Here is a 20,874-nt window from a genome sequence, read left to right as displayed (position 1 = left end):
ACTTCTTGCTCGGGTATCGGTTTTACGCACCGTTTCTTGATTCCGAAACTAGACTTGTATATCTTTTTGAATCTGTAAAGATTGTGCCTTAGTTTGGTCTGAGAAAAAGCAGTTTTGGTTCTGAAGTTAATAGTTTGGTGATTCTGAGATTCTGGGCAGGTTTTATAGCTGTGTTCTTCATCAATTTTTTCATAGTTGAATATGCTTACTGACTATGGATGCTGTTGAGTCTCAAACATTGATCAATTGGTGATGTTTTGGTGTTGGAATTATTGGAAAAGATTGAGTATGTGATTTTTAATGAGCATTCGATCGCAGACTGTTCTGCCGGGTCTGTAGTTTCTGTTTTAGATGTGTAATTTCAATTGAGCATATCTTAGTCATTCGGAGTCCAATTTGGGCAAATTTTATATCTAGATTGATGTACTAGAAGTCTTCTTGCAAGTGGTGGTGGTCTTGTAGTATTCTTTGAAACCTATAGAATGCTATAGTCAGAATTCGATCGCTGGTTCTGCTAGAAAGTGTGTGTTTGTGAGATATTTGGCTTTGAAGTACAAATTGATGAATTTACTTCTTTGCTTTTGGAATTAAACTTTGAGCTCATATGTGCGGAATATTTGTTAGGTTCGGAGGCGACAACGAGTACCGCAGCTCCACGTAGGGAGTGACTGCGTTGGTTTTCTTTTTGTTGGAGACCGAGGTGAGTGTTCGATTCATAGATGTTCTTCATTTGGATTGAACTTGTGATATTGAACTGTGACTTCGTGTCGATGGGCAATAACGGCCAACGGCCGGACTTTGTGTCGAGCCTTTGACTTTGTGTCGATTCAATGGCTTTATGCCAAAATTATGACTTTGTGTCGAGCTAGTGACTTTGTGTCGGATTAAAGACTTTGTGTCGATTATTTGCTTAATGCTTAATTAATGATGAACTTGGATTTATTGTCTATATTGAACAACATCCATGTCTCATTTACACTCCTGGAACTCATTTTGGGTTCCAGTTTTGCAGGTATAGGTCGGTGTCCACTACAGGTCGCGTTTTGCATTTTGTGACTCGCTCGAGAAGTGCGTAGTTGAGGCCTGTGGGAGTCCTTGTCTCCTGGCCCGTAGATGATTTTTGCTTAGTTTAGTTTTGGATATTAGTTGGTTATGTTTATTTCTTGACAGACTTCCGCTGTAGTTTGTAAATGACAATCATTTTTGAGATGTAAATAAAATGTGGCTTTTAAACTTCAATATTTAGTTATTCTTGGAATTGCTAGTAACTGGTTGTTGTTGGGCTGTTGTCGCGTGTCGTATCGGGATAGGCCGATGAGGTGCTATTCCGGAACGGGGCGTGACAAAAACGGTGCAATACCGCACGAGTACATCCATACGGTACCAAACCACACCAAAACGGTACAATACCTTACGAGTCCGTCGTTACGGTACCAAACCACACCAAAACGGTGCAATACCGTACGAGTACATCCATACGGTACCAAACCACACCAAAACGGTGCAATACTGTACGAGTACATCCATACGGTACCAAACCACAACAAAACGGTGCAATACCGTGCGAGTACATCCATACGGTATCAAACCACACCAAAACGGTACAATACCTTACGAGTCCTTTGTTACGGTACCAAACCAAACCAAAACGGTGCAATACCGTACGAGTACATCCATACGGTACCAAACCACACCAAAACGGTACAATACCTTACGAGTCCGTCGTTACGGTACCAAACCACACCAAAACGGTGCAATACCGTACGAGTACATCCATACGGTACCAAACCACACCAAAACGGTGCAAACCACACCAAAACGGTGCAATACTGTACGAGTACATCCATACGGTACCAAACCACAACAAAACGGTGCAATACCGTACGAGTACATCCATACGGTACAAAACCACACCAAAACGGTACAATACCTTACGAGTCCTTCGTTACGGTACTAAACCACACCAAAACGGTGCAATACCGTACGAGTACATCCATACGGTACCAAACCACACCAAAACGGTACAATACCTTACGAGTCCTTCGTTATTGTACCGAACCACACCAAAACGGTGCAATACCGCACGAGTACATCCATACGGTACCAAACCACACCAAAACGGTACAATACCTTACGAGTCCTTCGTTACGGTACCCAACCACACCAAAACGGTGCAATACCGTACGAGTACATCCATACGGTACCAAACCACACCAAAACGGTACAATACCTTACGAGTCCTTCGTTACGGTACCAAACCACACCAAAACGGTGCAATACCGTACGAGTACATCCATACGGTACCAAACCACACCAAAACGGTGCAATACCGTACGAGTACATCCATACGGTACCAAACCACACCAAAACGGTGCAATACCGTACGAGTACATCCATACGGTACCAAACCACAACAAAACGGTGCAATACCGTACGAGTACATCCATACGGTACCAAACCACACCAAAACGGTACAATACCTTACCAGTCCTTCGTTACGGTACCAAACCACAACAAAACGGTGCAATACCGTACGAGTACATCCATACTGTACTAAACCACACCAAAACGGTACAATACCTTACGAGTCCTTCGTTACGGTACCAAACCACACCAAGACGGTGCAATACCGCACGAGTACATCCATACGGTACCAAACCACACCAAAACGGTGCAATACCGCACGAGTACATCCATACGGTACCAAACCACACCAAAACGGTACAATACCTTACGAGTCATTCGTTACGGTACCAAACCACACCAAGATGGTGCAATACCGCACGAGTACATCCATACGGTACCAAACCACACCAAAACGGTACAATACCTTACGAGTCCTTCGTTACGGTACCAAACCACACAAAAAAGGTTCAATACCGTACGAGTACATCCGTACGGTACCAAACCACACCAAAACGGTACAATACCTTACGAGTCCTTCGTTAGGGTACCGAACCACACCAAAACGGTGCAATACCGAACGAGTACATCCTTACGATACCAAACCACACCAAAACGGTACAATACGAGTCCTTCGTTATGGTACCCAACCAAACCGAAACGGTGCAATACCGTACGAGTACATCCATACGGCACCAAACCACACCAAAACGGTACAATACCTTACGAGTCCTTCGTTACGGTACCAAACCACACAAAAACGGTGCAATACCTTACGAGTACATCCATACGGTACCAAACCCCACCAAAACGGTGCAATACCGTACGAGTACATCCATACGGTACCAAACCACAACAAAACGGTGCAATACCGTACGAGTACATCCATACGGTCCCAAACCACACCAAAACGGTGCAATACCGTACGAGTACATCCATACGGTACCAAACCACAACAAAACGGTGCAATACCGTACGAGTACATCCATATGGTACCAAACCACACCAAAACGGTACAATACCTTACGAGTCCTTCGTTACGGTACCAAACCACACCAAAACGGTGCAATACCGTACGAGTACATCCATACTGTACCAAACCACACCAAAACGGTACAATACCTTACGAGTCCTTCGTTACGGTACCAAACCACACCAAAACGGTGCAATACGGTACGAGTACATCCATACGGTACCAAACCACACCAAAACGGTACAATACCTTACGAGTCCTTCGTTACGGTACCAAACCACAACAAAACGGTGCAATACCGTACGAGTACATCCATACTGTACTAAACCACACCAAAACGGTACAATACCTTATGAGTCCTTCGTTACGGTACCAAACCACACCAAAACGGTGCAATACCGCACGAGTACATCCATACGGTACCAAACCACACCAAAACGGTACAATACCTTACGAGTCCTTCGTTACGGTACCAAACCACACCAAGATGGTGCAATACCGCACGAGTACATCCATACGGTACCAAACCACACCAAAACGGTACAATACCTTCCGAGTCCTTCGTTACGGTACCAAACCACACCAAAAAGGTTCAATACCGTACGAGTACATCCATACGGTACCAAACCACACCAAAACGGTACAATACCTTACTAGTCCTTCGTTAGGGTACCGAACCACACCAAAACGGTGCAATACCACACGAGTACATCCTTACGGTACCAAACCACACCAAAACGGTACAATACCTTACGAGTCCTTCGTTACGGTACCAAACCACACCAAAAAGGTTCAATACCGTACGAGTACATCCATACGGTACCAAACCACACCAAAACGGTACAATACCTTACGAGTCCTTCGTTAGGGTACCGAACCACACCAAAACGATGCAATACCGCACGAGTACATCCTTACGATACCAAACCACACCAAAACGGTACAATACGAGTCCTTCGTTACGGTACCCAACCAAACCAAAACGGTGCAATACCGTACGAGTACATCCATACGGCACCAAACCACACCAAAACGGTACAATACCTTACGAGTCCTTCGTTACGGTACCAAACCACACAAAAACGGTGCAATACCTTACGAGTACATCCATACGGTACCAAACCCCACCAAAACGGTGCAATACCGTACGAGTACATCCATACGGTACCAAACCACAACAAAACGGTGCAATACCGTACGAGTACATCCATATGGTACCAAACCACACCAAAACGGTACAATACCTTACGAGTCCTTCGTTACGGTACCAAACCACACCAAAACGGTGCAATACCGTACGAGTACATCCATACGGTACCAAACCACACCAAAACGGTACAATACCTTACGAGTCCTTCGTTACGGTACCAAACCACAACAAAACGGTGCAATACCGTACGAGTACATCCATACTGTACTAAACCACACCAAAACGGTACAATACCTTATGAGTCCTTCGTTACGGTACCAAACCACACCAAAACGGTGCAATACCGTACGAGTACATCCATACTGTACCAAACCACACCAAAACGGTACAATACCTTACGAGTCCTTCGTTACGGTACCAAACCACAACAAAACGGTGCAATATCGTACAAGTACATCCATATGGTACCAAACCACACCAAAACGGTACAATACCTTACGAGTCCTTCGTTACGGTACCAAACCACACCAAAACGGTGCAATACCGTACGAGTACATCCATACTGTACCAAACCACACCAAAACGGTACAATACCTTACGAGTCCTTCGTTACGGTACCAAACCACACCAAAACGGTGCAATACGGTACGAGTACATCCATACGGTACCAAACCACACCAAAACGGTACAATACCTTACGAGTCCTTCGTTACGGTACCAAACCACAACAAAACGGTGCAATACCGTACGAGTACATCCATACTGTACTAAACCACACCAAAACGGTACAATACCTTATGAGTCCTTCGTTACGGTACCAAACCACACCAAAACGGTGCAATACCGCACGAGTACATCCATACGGTACCAAACCACACCAAAACGGTACAATACCTTACGAGTCCTTCGTTACGGTACCAAACCACACCAAGATGGTGCAATACCGCACGAGTACATCCATACGGTACCAAACCACACCAAAACGGTACAATACCTTCCGAGTCCTTCGTTACGGTACCAAACCACACCAAAAAGGTTCAATACCGTACGAGTACATCCATACGGTACCAAACCACACCAAAACGGTACAATACCTTACTAGTCCTTCGTTAGGGTACCGAACCACACCAAAACGGTGCAATACCACACGAGTACATCCTTACGGTACCAAACCACACGAAAACGGTACAATACCTTACGAGTCCTTCGTTACGGTACCAAACCACACCAAAAAGGTTCAATACCGTACGAGTACATCCATACGGTACCAAACCACACCAAAACGGTACAATACCTTACAAGTCCTTCGTTAGGGTACCGAACCACACCAAAACGATGCAATACCGCACGAGTACATCCTTACGATACCAAACCACACCAAAACGGTACAATACGAGTCCTTCGTTACGGTACCCAACCAAACCAAAACGGTGCAATACCGTACGAGTACATCCATACGGCACCAAACCACACCAAAACGGTACAATACCTTACGAGTCCTTCGTTACGGTACCAAACCACACAAAAACGGTGCAATACCTTACGAGTACATCCATACGGTACCAAACCCCACCAAAACGGTGCAATACCGTACGAGTACATCCATACGGTACCAAACCACAACAAAACGGTGCAATACCGTACGAGTACATCCATACGGTCCCAAACCACACCAAAACGGTGCAATACCGTACGAGTACATCCATACGGTACCAAACCACAACAAAACGGTGCAATACCGTACGAGTACATCCATATGGTACCAAACCACACCAAAACGGTACAATACCTTACGAGTCCTTCGTTACGGTACCAAAGCACACCAAAACGGTGCAATACCGTACGAGTACATCCATACGGTACCAAACCACACCAAAACGGTACAATACCTTACGAGTCCTTCGTTACGGTACCAAACCACAACAAAACGGTGCAATACCGTACGAGTACATCCATACTGTACTAAACCACACCAAAACGGTACAATACCTTATGAGTCCTTCGTTACGGTACCAAACCACACCAAAATGGTGCAATACCGCACGAGTACATCCATACGGTACCAAACCACACCAAAACGGTACAATACCTTACGAGTCCTTCGTTAGGGTACCGAACCACACCAAAACGATGCAATACCGCACGAGTACATCCTTACGATACCAAACCACACCAAAACGGTACAATACGAGTCCTTCGTTACGGTACCCAACCAAACCAAAACGGTGCAATACCGTACGAGTACATCCATACGGCACCAAACCACACCAAAACGGTACAATACCTTACGAGTCCTTCGTTACGGTACCAAACCACACAAAAACGGTGCAATACCTTACGAGTACATCCATACGGTACCAAACCCCACCAAAACGGTGCAATACCGTACGAGTACATCCATACGGTACCAAACCACAACAAAACGGTGCAATACCGTACGAGTACATCCATACGGTCCCAAACCACACCAAAACGGTGCAATACCGTACGAGTACATCCATACGGTACCAAACCACAACAAAACGGTGCAATACCGTACGAGTACATCCATACGGTACCAAACCACAACAAAACGGTGCAATACCGTACGAGTACATCCATATGGTACCAAACCACACCAAAACGGTACAATACCTTACGAGTCCTTCGTTACGGTACCAAACCACACCAAAACGGTGCAATACCGTACGAGTACATCCATACGGTACCAAACCACACCAAAACGGTACAATACCTTACGAGTCCTTCGTTACGGTACCAAACCACAACAAAACGGTGCAATACCGTACGAGTACATCCATACTGTACTAAACCACACCAAAACGGTACAATACCTTATGAGTCCTTCGTTACGGTACCAAACCACACCAAAACGGTGCAATACCGTACGAGTACATCCATACTGTACCAAACCACACCAAAACGGTACAATACCTTACGAGTCCTTCGTTACGGTACCAAACCACAACAAAACGGTGCAATACCGTACGAGTACATCCATATGGTACCAAACCACACCAAAACGGTACAATACCTTACGAGTCCTTCGTTACGGTACCAAACCACACCAAAACGGTGAAATACCGTACGAGTACATCCATACTGTACCAAACCACACCAAAACGGTACAATACCTTACGAGTCCTTCGTTACGGTACCAAACCACACCAAAACGGTGCAATACGGTACGAGTACATCCATACGGTACCAAACCACACCAAAACGGTACAATACCTTACGAGTCCTTCGTTACGGTACCAAACCACAACAAAACGGTGCAATACCGTACGAGTACATCCATACTGTACTAAACCACACCAAAACGGTACAATACCTTATGAGTCCTTCGTTACGGTACCAAACCACACCAAAACGGTGCAATACCGCACGAGTACATCCATACGGTACCAAACCACACCAAAACGGTACAATACCTTACGAGTCCTTCGTTACGGTACCAAACCACACCAAGATGGTGCAATACCGCACGAGTACATCCATACGGTACCAAACCACACCAAAACGGTACAATACCTTCCGAGTCCTTCGTTACGGTACCAAACCACACCAAAAAGGTTCAATACCGTACGAGTACATCCATACGGTACCAAACCACACCAAAACGGTACAATACCTTACTAGTCCTTCGTTAGGGTACCGAACCACACCAAAACGGTGCAATACCACACGAGTACATCCTTACGGTACCAAACCACACCAAAACGGTACAATACCTTACGAGTCCTTCGTTACGGTACCAAACCACACCAAAAAGGTTCAATACCGTACGAGTACATCCATACGGTACCAAACCACACCAAAACGGTACAATACCTTACGAGTCCTTCGTTAGGGTACCGAACCACACCAAAACGATGCAATACCGCACGAGTACATCCTTACGATACCAAACCACACCAAAACGGTACAATACGAGTCCTTCGTTACGGTACCCAACCAAACCAAAACGGTGCAATACCGTACGAGTACATCCATACGGCACCAAACCACACCAAAACGGTACAATACCTTACGAGTCCTTCGTTACGGTACCAAACCACACAAAAACGGTGCAATACCTTACGAGTACATCCATACGGTACCAAACCCCACCAAAACGGTGCAATACCGTACGAGTACATCCATACGGTACCAAACCACAACAAAACGGTGCAATACCGTACGAGTACATCCATACGGTCCCAAACCACACCAAAACGGTGCAATACCGTACGAGTACATCCATACGGTACCAAACCACAACAAAACGGTGCAATACCGTACGAGTACATCCATATGGTACCAAACCACACCAAAACGGTACAATACCTTACGAGTCCTTCGTTACGGTACCAAACCACACCAAAACGGTGCAATACCGTACGAGTACATCCATACGGTACCAAACCACACCAAAACGGTACAATACCTTACGAGTCCTTCGTTACGGTACCAAACCACAACAAAACGGTGCAATACCGTACGAGTACATCCATACTGTACTAAACCACACCAAAACGGTACAATACCTTATGAGTCCTTCGTTACGGTACCAAACCACACCAAAATGGTGCAATACCGCACGAGTACATCCATACGGTACCAAACCACACCAAAACGGTACAATACCTTACGAGTCCTTCGTTACGGTACCAAACCACACCAAGATGGTGCAATACCGCACGAGTACATCCATACGGTACCAAACCACACCAAAACGGTACAATACCTTACGAGTCCTTCGTTACGGTACCAAACCACACCAAAAAGGTTCAATACCGTACGAGTACATCCATACGGTACCAAACCACACCAAAACGGTACAATACCTTACTAGTCCTTCGTTAGGGTACCGAACCACACCAAAACGGTGCAATACCACACGAGTACATCCTTACGGTACCAAACCACACCAAAACGGTACAATACCTTACGAGTCCTTCGTTACGGTACCCAACCAAACCAAAACGGTGCAATACCGTACGAGTACATCCATACGGTACCAAACTACACCAAAACGGTACAATACCTTACGAGTCCTTCGTTACGGTACCAAACCACAACAAAACGGTGCAATACCGTACGAGTACATCCATACTGTACTAAACCACACCAAAACGGTACAATACCTTACGAGTCCTTCGTTACGGTACCAAACCACACCAAAACGGTGCAATACCGCACGAGTTCATCCATACGGTACCAAACCACACCAAAACGGTGCAATACCGCACGAGTACATCCATACGGTACCAAACCACACCAAAACGGTGCAATACATTACGAGTCCTTCGTTACGGTACCAAACCACACCAAAACGGTACACCACACCAAAACGGTACAATACCTTACGAGTCCTTCGTTACGGTACCAAACCACACCAAAACGGTGCAATACCGTACGAGTACATCCATACGGTACCAAACCACACCAAAACGGTACAATACCTTACGAGTCCATCGTTACGGTACCAAACCACACCAAAACGGTGCAATACCGTACGAGTACATCCATACGGTACCAAACCACACCAAAATGGTACAATACCTTAGGAGTCCTTCGTTAAGGTACCAAAGCACACCAAAACGGTGCAATACCGTACGAGTACATCCATACGGTACCAAACCACACCAAAACGGTGCAATACGGTACGAGTACATCCATACGGTACCAAACCACAACAAAACGGTGCAATACCGTACGAGTACATCCATACGGTACCAAACCACACCAAAACGGTACAATACCTTACGAGTCCTTCGTTACGGTACCAAACCACACCAAAAAGGTTCGATACCGTACGAGTACATCCATACGGTACCAAACCACACCAAAACGGTACAATACCTTACGACTCCTTCGTTAGGGTACCGAACCACACCAAAACGGTGCAATACCGCACGAGTACATCCATACGGTACCAAACCACACCAAAACGGTACAATACCTTACGAGTCCTTCGTTACGGTACCAAACCACACCAAGAAGGTGCAATACCGCACGAGTACATCCATACGGTACCAAACCACACCAAAACGGTACAATACCTTACGAGTCCTTCGTTACGGTACCAAACCACACCAAAAAGGTTCGATACCGTACGAGTACATCCATACGGTACCAAACCACACCAAAACGGTACAATACCTTACGACTCCTTCGTTAGGGTACCGAACCACACCAAAACGGTGCAATACCGCACGAGTACATCCATACGGTACCAAACCACACCAAAACGGTACAATACCTTACGAGTCCTTCGTTACGGTACCAAACGACACCAAGAAGGTGCAATACCGCACGAGTACATCCATACGGTACCAAACCACACCAAAACGGTACAATACCTTACGAGTCCTTCGTTACGGTACCAAACCACACAAAAAAGGTTCGATACCGTACGAGTACATCCATACGGTACCAAACCACACCAAAACGGTACAATACCTTACGACTCCTTCGTTAGGGTACCGAACCACACCAAAACGGTGCAATACCGCACGAGTACATCCATACGGTACCAAACCACACCAAAACGGTACAATACCTTACGAGTCCTTCGTTACGATACCAAACCACCCCAAAACGGTGCAATACCGTACGAGTACATCCAGACGGTACCAAACCACACCAAAACGGTACAATACCTTACGAGTCCTTCGTTACGGTACCAAACTACACCAAAACGGTGCAATACCGTACGAGTACATCCATACGGTACAAAACGGTGCAATACCGTACGAGTACATCCATACGGTACCAAACCACACCAAAACGGTGCAATACTGTACGAGTACATCCATACGGTACCAAACCACAACAAAACGGTGCAATACCGTACGAGTACATCCATACGGACCAAACCACACCAAAACGGTACAATACCTTACAAGTCCTTCGTTACGGTACCAAACCACAACAAAACGGTGCAATACCGTACAAGTACATCCATACGGTACCAAACCACAACAAAACGGTGCAATACCGTACGAGTACATCCATACGGTACCAAACCACACCAAAACGGTACAATACCTTACGAGTCCTTCGTTACGGTACCGAACGACACCAAAACGGTGCAATACCGCACGAGTACATCCATACGGTACCAAACCACACCAAAACGGTACAATACCTTACGAGTCCTTCGTTATGGAACCAAACCACACCAAAAAGGTGCAATACCGTACGAGTACATCCATACGGTACCAAACCACACCAAAACGGTACAATACCTTACGAGTCCTTCGTTACGGTACCAAACTACACCAAAACGGTGCAATACCGTACGAGTACATCCATACGGTACCAAACCACACCAAAACGGTGCAATACCGTACGAGTACATCCATACGGTACCAAACCACACCAAAACGGTACAATACCTTACGAGTCCTTCGTTACGGTACCAAACAACACCAAAACTGTGCAATACCGTACGAGTACATCCATACGGTACCAAACCACACCAAAATGGTGCAATACCGTACGAGTACATCCATACGGTCCCAAACCACACCAAAACGGTGCAATACCGTACAAGTACATCCATACAGTACCAAACCACAACAAAACGGTGCAATACCGTACGAGTACATCCATACGGACCAAACCACACCAAAACGGTACAATACCTTACAAGTCCTTCGTTACGGTACCAAACCACAACAAAACGGTGCAATACCGTACAAGTACATCCATACGGTACCAAACCACACCAAAACGGTACAATACCTGACGAGTCCTTCGTTACGGTACGAAACCACACCAAAACGGTGCAATACCGCACGAGTACATCCATACGGTACCAAACCACACCAAAACGGTACAATACCTTACGAGTCATTCGTTACGGAACCAAACCACACCAAAACGGTGCAATACAGTACGAGTACATCCATACGGTACCAAACCACACCAAAACGGTGCAATACCGTACGAGTACATCCATACGGTACCAAACCACAACAAAACGGTGCAATACCGTACAAGTACATCCATACGGTACCAAACCACACCAAAACGGTACAATACCTTACGAGTCCTTCGTTACGGTACCAAACAACACCAAAACTGTGCAATACCGTACGAGTACATCCATACGGTACCAAACCACACCAAAAGGGTGCAATACCGTACGAGTACATCCATACGGTCCCAAACCACACCAAAATGGTGCAATACCGTACGAGTGCAATACCGTACGAGTACATCCATACGGTACCAAACCACACCAAAAGGGTGCAATACCGTACGAGTACATCCATACGGTACCAAACCACAACAAAACTGTGCAATACCGTACGAGTACATCCATACGGTACCAAACCACACCAAAACGATACAATACCTTACGAGTCCTTCGTTACGGTACCAAACCACACCAAAATGGTGCAATACCGTACGAGTTCATCCATACGGTACCAAACCTCACCAAAACGGTACAATACCTTACGAGTCCTTCGTTACGGTACCAAACCACACCAAAACGGTGCAATACCGTACGAGTACATCTATACGGTACCAAACCACACCAAAACGGTACAATACCTTGCGAGTCCTTCGTTACGGTACCAAACCACACTAAAACGGTGCAATACCGCACGAGTACATCCATACGGTACCAAGCCACACCGAAACGGTACAATACGTTACGAGTCCTTCGTTACGGTACCCAACCACACCAAAACGGCGCAATACCGTACGAGTACATCCATACAGAACCAAACCAGACCAAAACGGTACAATACCATACGAGTCCTTCGTTACGGTACCAAACCACACCAAAACGGTGCAATACCGTACGAGTACTTCCATACGGTACCAAACCACACCAAAACGGTGCAATACCGTACGAGTACATCCATACAGTACAAAACCACAACAAAACGGTGCAATACCGGACGGGTACATCCATACGGTACCAAACCACACCAAAACGGTATAATACCGTACGAGTCCTTCGTTACGGTACCAAACCACACCAAAACGGTGCAATACCGCACGAGTACATGCCTACGGTACCAAACCACAACAAAACGGTACAATACCTTACGAGTCCTTCGTTACGGTACCAAACCACACCAAAATGGTGCAATACCGCACGAGTACATCCATACGGTACCAAACCACACTAAAACGGTACAATACCATACGAGTCCTTCGTTACGGTACCAAACCACACTAAAACGGTGCAATACCATACGAGTACATCCATACGGTACCAAACCACACCAAAACAGTACAATACCTTACGAGTCCTTCGTTACGGTACCAAACCACACCAAAACAGTGCAATACCATACGAGTACATCCATACGGTACCAAACCACCCCAAAACGGTACAATACCTTACGAGGTCTTCGTTACGGTACCGAACCACACCAAAACGGTGCAATACCGTACGAGTACATCAATACGGTTCCAAACCACACCAAAACGGTGCAATACTATACGAGTACATCCATACGGTACTAAACCACAACAAAACGGTGCAATACCGTACGAGTACATCCATACGGTACCAAACCACACCAAAACGGTACAATACCATACGAGTCCTTCGTTACGGTACCAAACCACACCAAAACAGTGCAATACCATACGAGTACATCCATACGGTACCAAACCACCCCAAAACGGTACAATACCTTACGAGTCCTTCGTTACAAGACCAAACCACACCAAAACGGTGCAATACCGCACGAGTACATCCATACGGTACCAAACCACACCAAAACGGTACAATACCTTACGAGTCCTTCGTTACGGTACCAAACCACACCAAAACGGTGCAATACCGCACGAGTACATCCATACGGTACCAAACCACACCAAAACGGTGCAATACCGCACGAGTACATCCATACGGTACCAAACCACACTAAAACGGTACAATACCTTGCGAGTCCTTCGTTACGGTACCAAACCACACCAAAACGGTGCAATACCGTACGAGTACATCCATACGGTACCAAACCACACCAAAACGGTACAATACCTTACGAGTCTTTCGTTACGGTACCAAAGCACACCAAAACGGTGCAATATCGTACGAGTACATCCATACGGTACCAAACCACACCAAAACGGTGCAATACTGTACGAGTACATCCATACGGTACCAAACCACAACAAAACGGTGCAATACCGTACGAGTGCATCCATACGGTACCAAACCACACCAAAACGGTACAATACCTTACGAGTCCTTCGTTACGGTACCAAATCACACCAAGACCGTGCAATACCGCACGAGTACATTTATACGGTACCAAACCACACCAAAACGGTACAATACCTTACGAGTCCTTCGTTACGGTACCAAACCACACCAAAAAGGTTCAATACCGTACGAGTACATCCATACGGTACCAAACCACACCAAAACGGTACAATACCTTACGAGTCATTCGTTAGGGTACCGAACAACTCCAAAACGGTGCAATACCGCACAAGTACATCCATACGGTACCAAACCACACCAAAACGGTACAATACCATACGAGTCCTTCGTTACGGTACCAAACCACGCCAAAACTGTGAAATACCGTATGAGTACAACCATACGGTACCAAACCACACCAAAACGGTGCAATACCGTACGAGTACATCCATACGGTACCAAACCACACCAAAACGATACAATACCTTACGAGTCCTTCGTTACGGTACCAAACCACACCAAAACGGTGCAATACCGTACGAGTACATCCATACGGTACCAAACCACAACAAAACGGGGCAATACCGTACGAGTACATCCATACGGTACCAAACCACACCAAAACGATACAACACCTTACAAGTCCTTCGTTACGGTACCAAACCACACCAAAACGGTGTAATACCGTACGAGTACATCCATACGGTACCAAACCTCACCAAAACGGTACAATACCTTACGAGTCCTTCGTTACGGTACCAAACCACACCAAAACGGTGGAATACCGTACGAGTACATCCATACGGTACCAAACCACACCAAAACGGTACAATACCTTACGAGTCCTTCGTTACGGTACCAAACCACACCAAAACGGTGCAATACCGTACGAGTACATCCATACGGTACCAAACCACAACAAAACGGTGCAATACCGTACGAGTACATCCATACGGTACCAAACCACACCAAAACGGTACAATACCTTACGAGTCCTTCGTTATGGTACCAAACCATAACAAAACGGTGCAATACCGTACGAGTACATTCATACGGTACCAAACCACACCAAAACGGTACAATACCGTACGAGGCCTTCGTTACGGTTCCAAACCACACCAAAACTGTGCAATACCGTACGAGTACATCCATACGGTACCAAACCACAACAAAACGGTGCAATACCGTACGAGTACATCCATACGGTACCAAACCACACCAAAAGGGTGCAATACCGTACGAGTACATCCATACGGTACCAAACCACACCAAAACGGTGCAATACCGTACGAGTACATCCATACGGTACCAAACCACAACAAAACGGTACAATACCTTACGAGTCCTTCGTTACGGTACCAAACCACACCAAAACGGTGCAATACCGTACGAGTACATCCATACGGTACCAAACCACACCAAAACGGTACAATACCTTACGAGTCCTTCGTTACGGTACCAAACCACACCAGAACGGTGCAATACCGTACGAGTACATCCATACGGTACCAAACCACACCAAAACGGTGCAGTACCATCCGAGTACATCCATACGGTACCATACCACATTAAAACGGTGCAATACCTTACGAGTCCTTCGTTACGGTACCAAACCACACCAAAACGGTGCAATACCGCACGAGTACATCCATACGGTACCAAACCAGATCAAAACGGTACAATACCATACGAGTCCTTCGTTACGGTACCAAACCACACCAAAACGGTGCAATACCGTACGAGTACATCCATACGGTACCAAACCACACCAAAACGGTGCAATACCGTACGAGTACATCCATACAGTACAAAACCACAACAAAACGGTGCAATACCGGACGGGTACATCCATACGGTACCAAACCACACCAAAACAGTATAATACCGTACGAGTCCTTCGTTACGGTACCAAACCACACCAAAACGGTGCAATACCGCACGAGTACGTGCCTACGGTACAAAACCACAACAAAACGGTACAATACCTTACGAGTCCTTCGTTACGGTACCAAACCACACCAAAACGATGCAATACCGCACGAGTACATCCATACGGTACCAAACCACACCAAAACGGTACAATACCATACGAGTCCTTCGTTACGGTACCAAACCACACCAAAACGGTGCAATACCATACGAGTACATCCATACGGTACCAAACCACACCAAAACAGTACAATACCTTACGAGTCCTTCGTTACGGTACAAAACCACAACAAAATGGTGCAATACCGTACGAGTACATCCATACGGTACCAAAGAACACCAAAACGGTACAATACCATACGAGTCCTTCGTTACGGTACCAAACCACACCAAAACAGTGCAATACCATACGAGTACATCCATACGGTACCAAACCACCCCAAAACGGTGCAATACCTTACGAGGCCTTCGTTACGGTACCAAACCACACCAAAACGGCGCAATACCGTACGAGTAGATCCATACGGTACCAAACCACACCAAAACGGTGCAATACTATACGAGTACATCCATACGGTACCAAACCACAACAAAACGGTGCAATACCGTACGAGTACATCCATACGGTACCAAACCACACCAAAACGGTACAATACCTTACGAGTCATTCGTTAGGGTACCGAACAACTCCAAAACGGTGCAATACCGCACGAGTACATCCATACGGTACCAAACCACACCAAAACGGTACAATACCATACGAGTCCTTCGTCACGGTACGAAACCACGCCAAAACTGTGCAATACCGTACGAGTACAACCATACGGTACCAAACCACACCAAAACGGTGCAATACCGTACGAGTACATCCATACGGTACCAAACCACACCAAAACGATACAATACCTTACGAGTCCTTCGTTACGGTACCAAACCACACCAAAACGGTGCAATACCGTACGAGTACATCCATACGGTACCAAACCACAACAAAACGGGGCAATACCGTACGAGTACATCCATACGGTACCAAACCACACCAAAACGATACAACACCTTACAAGTCCTTCGTTACGGTACCAAACCACACCAAAACGGTGTAATACCGTACGAGTACATCCATACGGTACCAAACCTCACCAAAACGGTACAATACCTTACGAGTCCTTCGTTACGGTACCAAACCACACCAAAACGGTGCAATACCGTACGAGTACATCCATACGGTACCAAACCGCACCAAAACGGTGCAATACCGTACGAGTACATCCATACAGTACAAAACCACAACAAAACGGTGCAATACCGGACGGGTACATCCATACGGTACCAAACCACACCAAAACAGTATAATACCGTACGAGTCCTTCGTTACGGTACCAAACCACACCAAAACGGTGCAATACCGCACGAGTACGTGCCTACGGTACAAAACCACAACAAAACGGTACAATACCTTACGAGTCCTTCGTTACGGTACCAAACCACACCAAAACGATGCAATACCGCACGAGTACATCCATACGGTACCAAACCACACCAAAACGGTACAATACCATACGAGTCCTTCGTTACGGTACCAAACCACACCAAAACGGTGCAATACCATACGAGTACATCCATACGGTACCAAACCACACCAAAACAGTACAATACCTTACGAGTCCTTCGTTACGGTACAAAACCACAACAAAATGGTGCAATACCGTACGAGTACATCCATACGGTACCAAAGAACACCAAAACGGTACAATACCATACGAGTCCTTCGTTACGGTACCAAACCACACCAAAACAGTGCAATACAATACGACTACATCCATACGGTACCAAACCACCCCAAAACGGTGCAATACCTTACGAGGCCTTCGTTACGGTACCAAACCACACCAAAACGGCGCAATACCGTACGAGTAGATCCATACGGTACCAAACCACACCAAAACGGTGCAATACTATACGAGTACATCCATACGGTACCAAACCACAACAAAACGGTGCAATACCGTACGAGTACATCCATACGGTACCAAACCACACCAAAACGGTACAATACCATACGAGTCCTTTGTTACGGTACCAAACCACACCAAAACAGTGCAATACCATACGAGTACATCCATACGGTACCAAACCACCCCAAAACGGTACAATACCTTACGAGTCCTTCGTTACGGTACCAAACCACACCAAAACGGTACAATACCTTACGAGTCCTTCGTTATGGTACCAAACCAGAACAAAACGGTGCAATACCGTACGAGTACATTCATACGGTACCAAACCACACCAAAACGGTACAATACCGTACGAGGCCTTCATTACGGTTCCAAACCACACCAAAACTGTGCAATACCGTACGAGTACATCCATACGGTACCAAACCACAACAAAACGGTGCAATACCGTACGAGTACATCCATACGGTACCAAACCACACCAAAAGGGTGCAATACCGTACGAGTACATCCATACGGTACCAAACCACACCAAAACGGTGCAATACCGTACGAGTACATCCATACGGTACCAAACCACAACAAAACGGTACAATACCTTACGAGTCCTTCGTTACGGTACCAAACCACACCAAAAGGGTGCAATACCGTACGAGTACATCCATACGGTACCAAACCACACCAAAACGGTGCAATACCGTACGAGTACATCCATACGGTACCAAACCACAACAAAACGGTACAATACCTTACGAGTCCTTCGTTACGGTACCAAACCACACCAGAACGGTGCAATACCGTACGAGTACATCCATACGGTACCAAACCACACCAAAACGGTGCAGTACCATCCGAGTACATCCATACGGTACCATACCACATTAAAACGGTGCAATACCTTACGAGTCCTTCGTTACGGTACCAAACCACACCAAAACGGTGCAATACCGCACGAGTACATCCATACGGTACCAAACCAGATCAAAACGGTACAATACCATACGAGTCCTTCGTTACGGTACCAAACCACACCAAAACGGTGCAATACCGTACGAGTACATCCATACGGTACCAAACCACACCAAAACGGTGCAATACCGTACGAGTACATCCATACAGTACAAAACCACAACAAAACGGTGCAATACCGGACGGGTACATCCATACGGTACCAAACCACACCAAAACAGTATAATACCGTACGAGTCCTTCGTTACGGTACCAAACCACACCAAAACGGTGCAATACCGCACGAGTACGTGCCTACGGTACAAAACCACAACAAAACGGTACAATACCTTACGAGTCCTTCGTTACGGTACCAAACCACACCAAAACGATGCAATACCGCACGAGTACATCCATACGGTACCAAACCACACCAAAACGGTACAATACCATACGAGTCCTTCGTTACGGTACCAAACCACACCAAAACGGTGCAATACCATACGAGTACATCCATACGGTACCAAACCACACCAAAACAGTACAATACCTTACGAGTCCTTCGTTACGGTACAAAACCACAACAAAATGGTGCAATACCGTACGAGTACATCCATACGGTACCAAAGAACACCAAAACGGTACAATACCATACGAGTCCTTCGTTACGGTACCAAACCACACCAAAACAGTGCAATACAATACGACTACATCCATACGGTACCAAACCACCCCAAAACGGTGCAATACCTTACGAGGCCTTCGTTACGGTACCAAACCACACCAAAACGGCGCAATACCGTACGAGTAGATCCATACGGTACCAAACCACACCAAAACGGTGCAATACTATACGAGTACATCCATACGGTACCAAACCACAACAAAACGGTGCAATACCGTACGAGTACATCCATACGGTACCAAACCACACCAAAACGGTACAATACCATACGAGTCCTTTGTTACGGTACCAAACCACACCAAAACAGTGCAATACCATACGAGTACATCCATACGGTACCAAACCACCCCAAAACGGTACAATACCTTACGAGTCCTTCGTTACGGTACCAAACCACACCAAAACGGTGCAATACCGTACGAGTACATCCATATAGTACAAAACCACAACAAAACGGTGCAATACCGGACGGGTACATCCATACGGTACCAAACCACACCAAAACGGTATAATACCGTACGAGTCCTTCGTTACGATACCAAACCACACCAAAACGGTGCAATACCGCACGAGTACATGCCTACGGTACCAAACCACAACAAAACGGTACAATACCTTACGAGTCCTTCGTTACGGTACCAAACCACACCAAGACGGTGCAAT

General features: G+C 46.0%; 1 long non-coding RNA gene across 1 annotated transcript; it reads left to right on the top strand.

Annotated features, from left to right (window-relative positions):
• The first annotated feature begins 566 nt into the window (after positions 1-566).
• LOC131326110 (uncharacterized) lies at positions 567-1,239 on the top strand. Its single transcript, XR_009199915.1, has 2 exons — positions 567-700; positions 1,005-1,239. It is a non-coding gene; the product is annotated as an uncharacterized LOC131326110 (long non-coding RNA).
• The last annotated feature ends 19,635 nt before the right edge of the window (positions 1,240-20,874 follow it).

Source organism: Rhododendron vialii, chromosome 1a, assembly GCF_030253575.1.
Source record: "Rhododendron vialii isolate Sample 1 chromosome 1a, ASM3025357v1".
NCBI lineage: Eukaryota > Viridiplantae > Streptophyta > Magnoliopsida > Ericales > Ericaceae > Rhododendron > Rhododendron vialii.
Note: the sequence above shows the minus strand (reverse complement) of the source record. Positions and strands in the feature narration are given on the sequence as shown.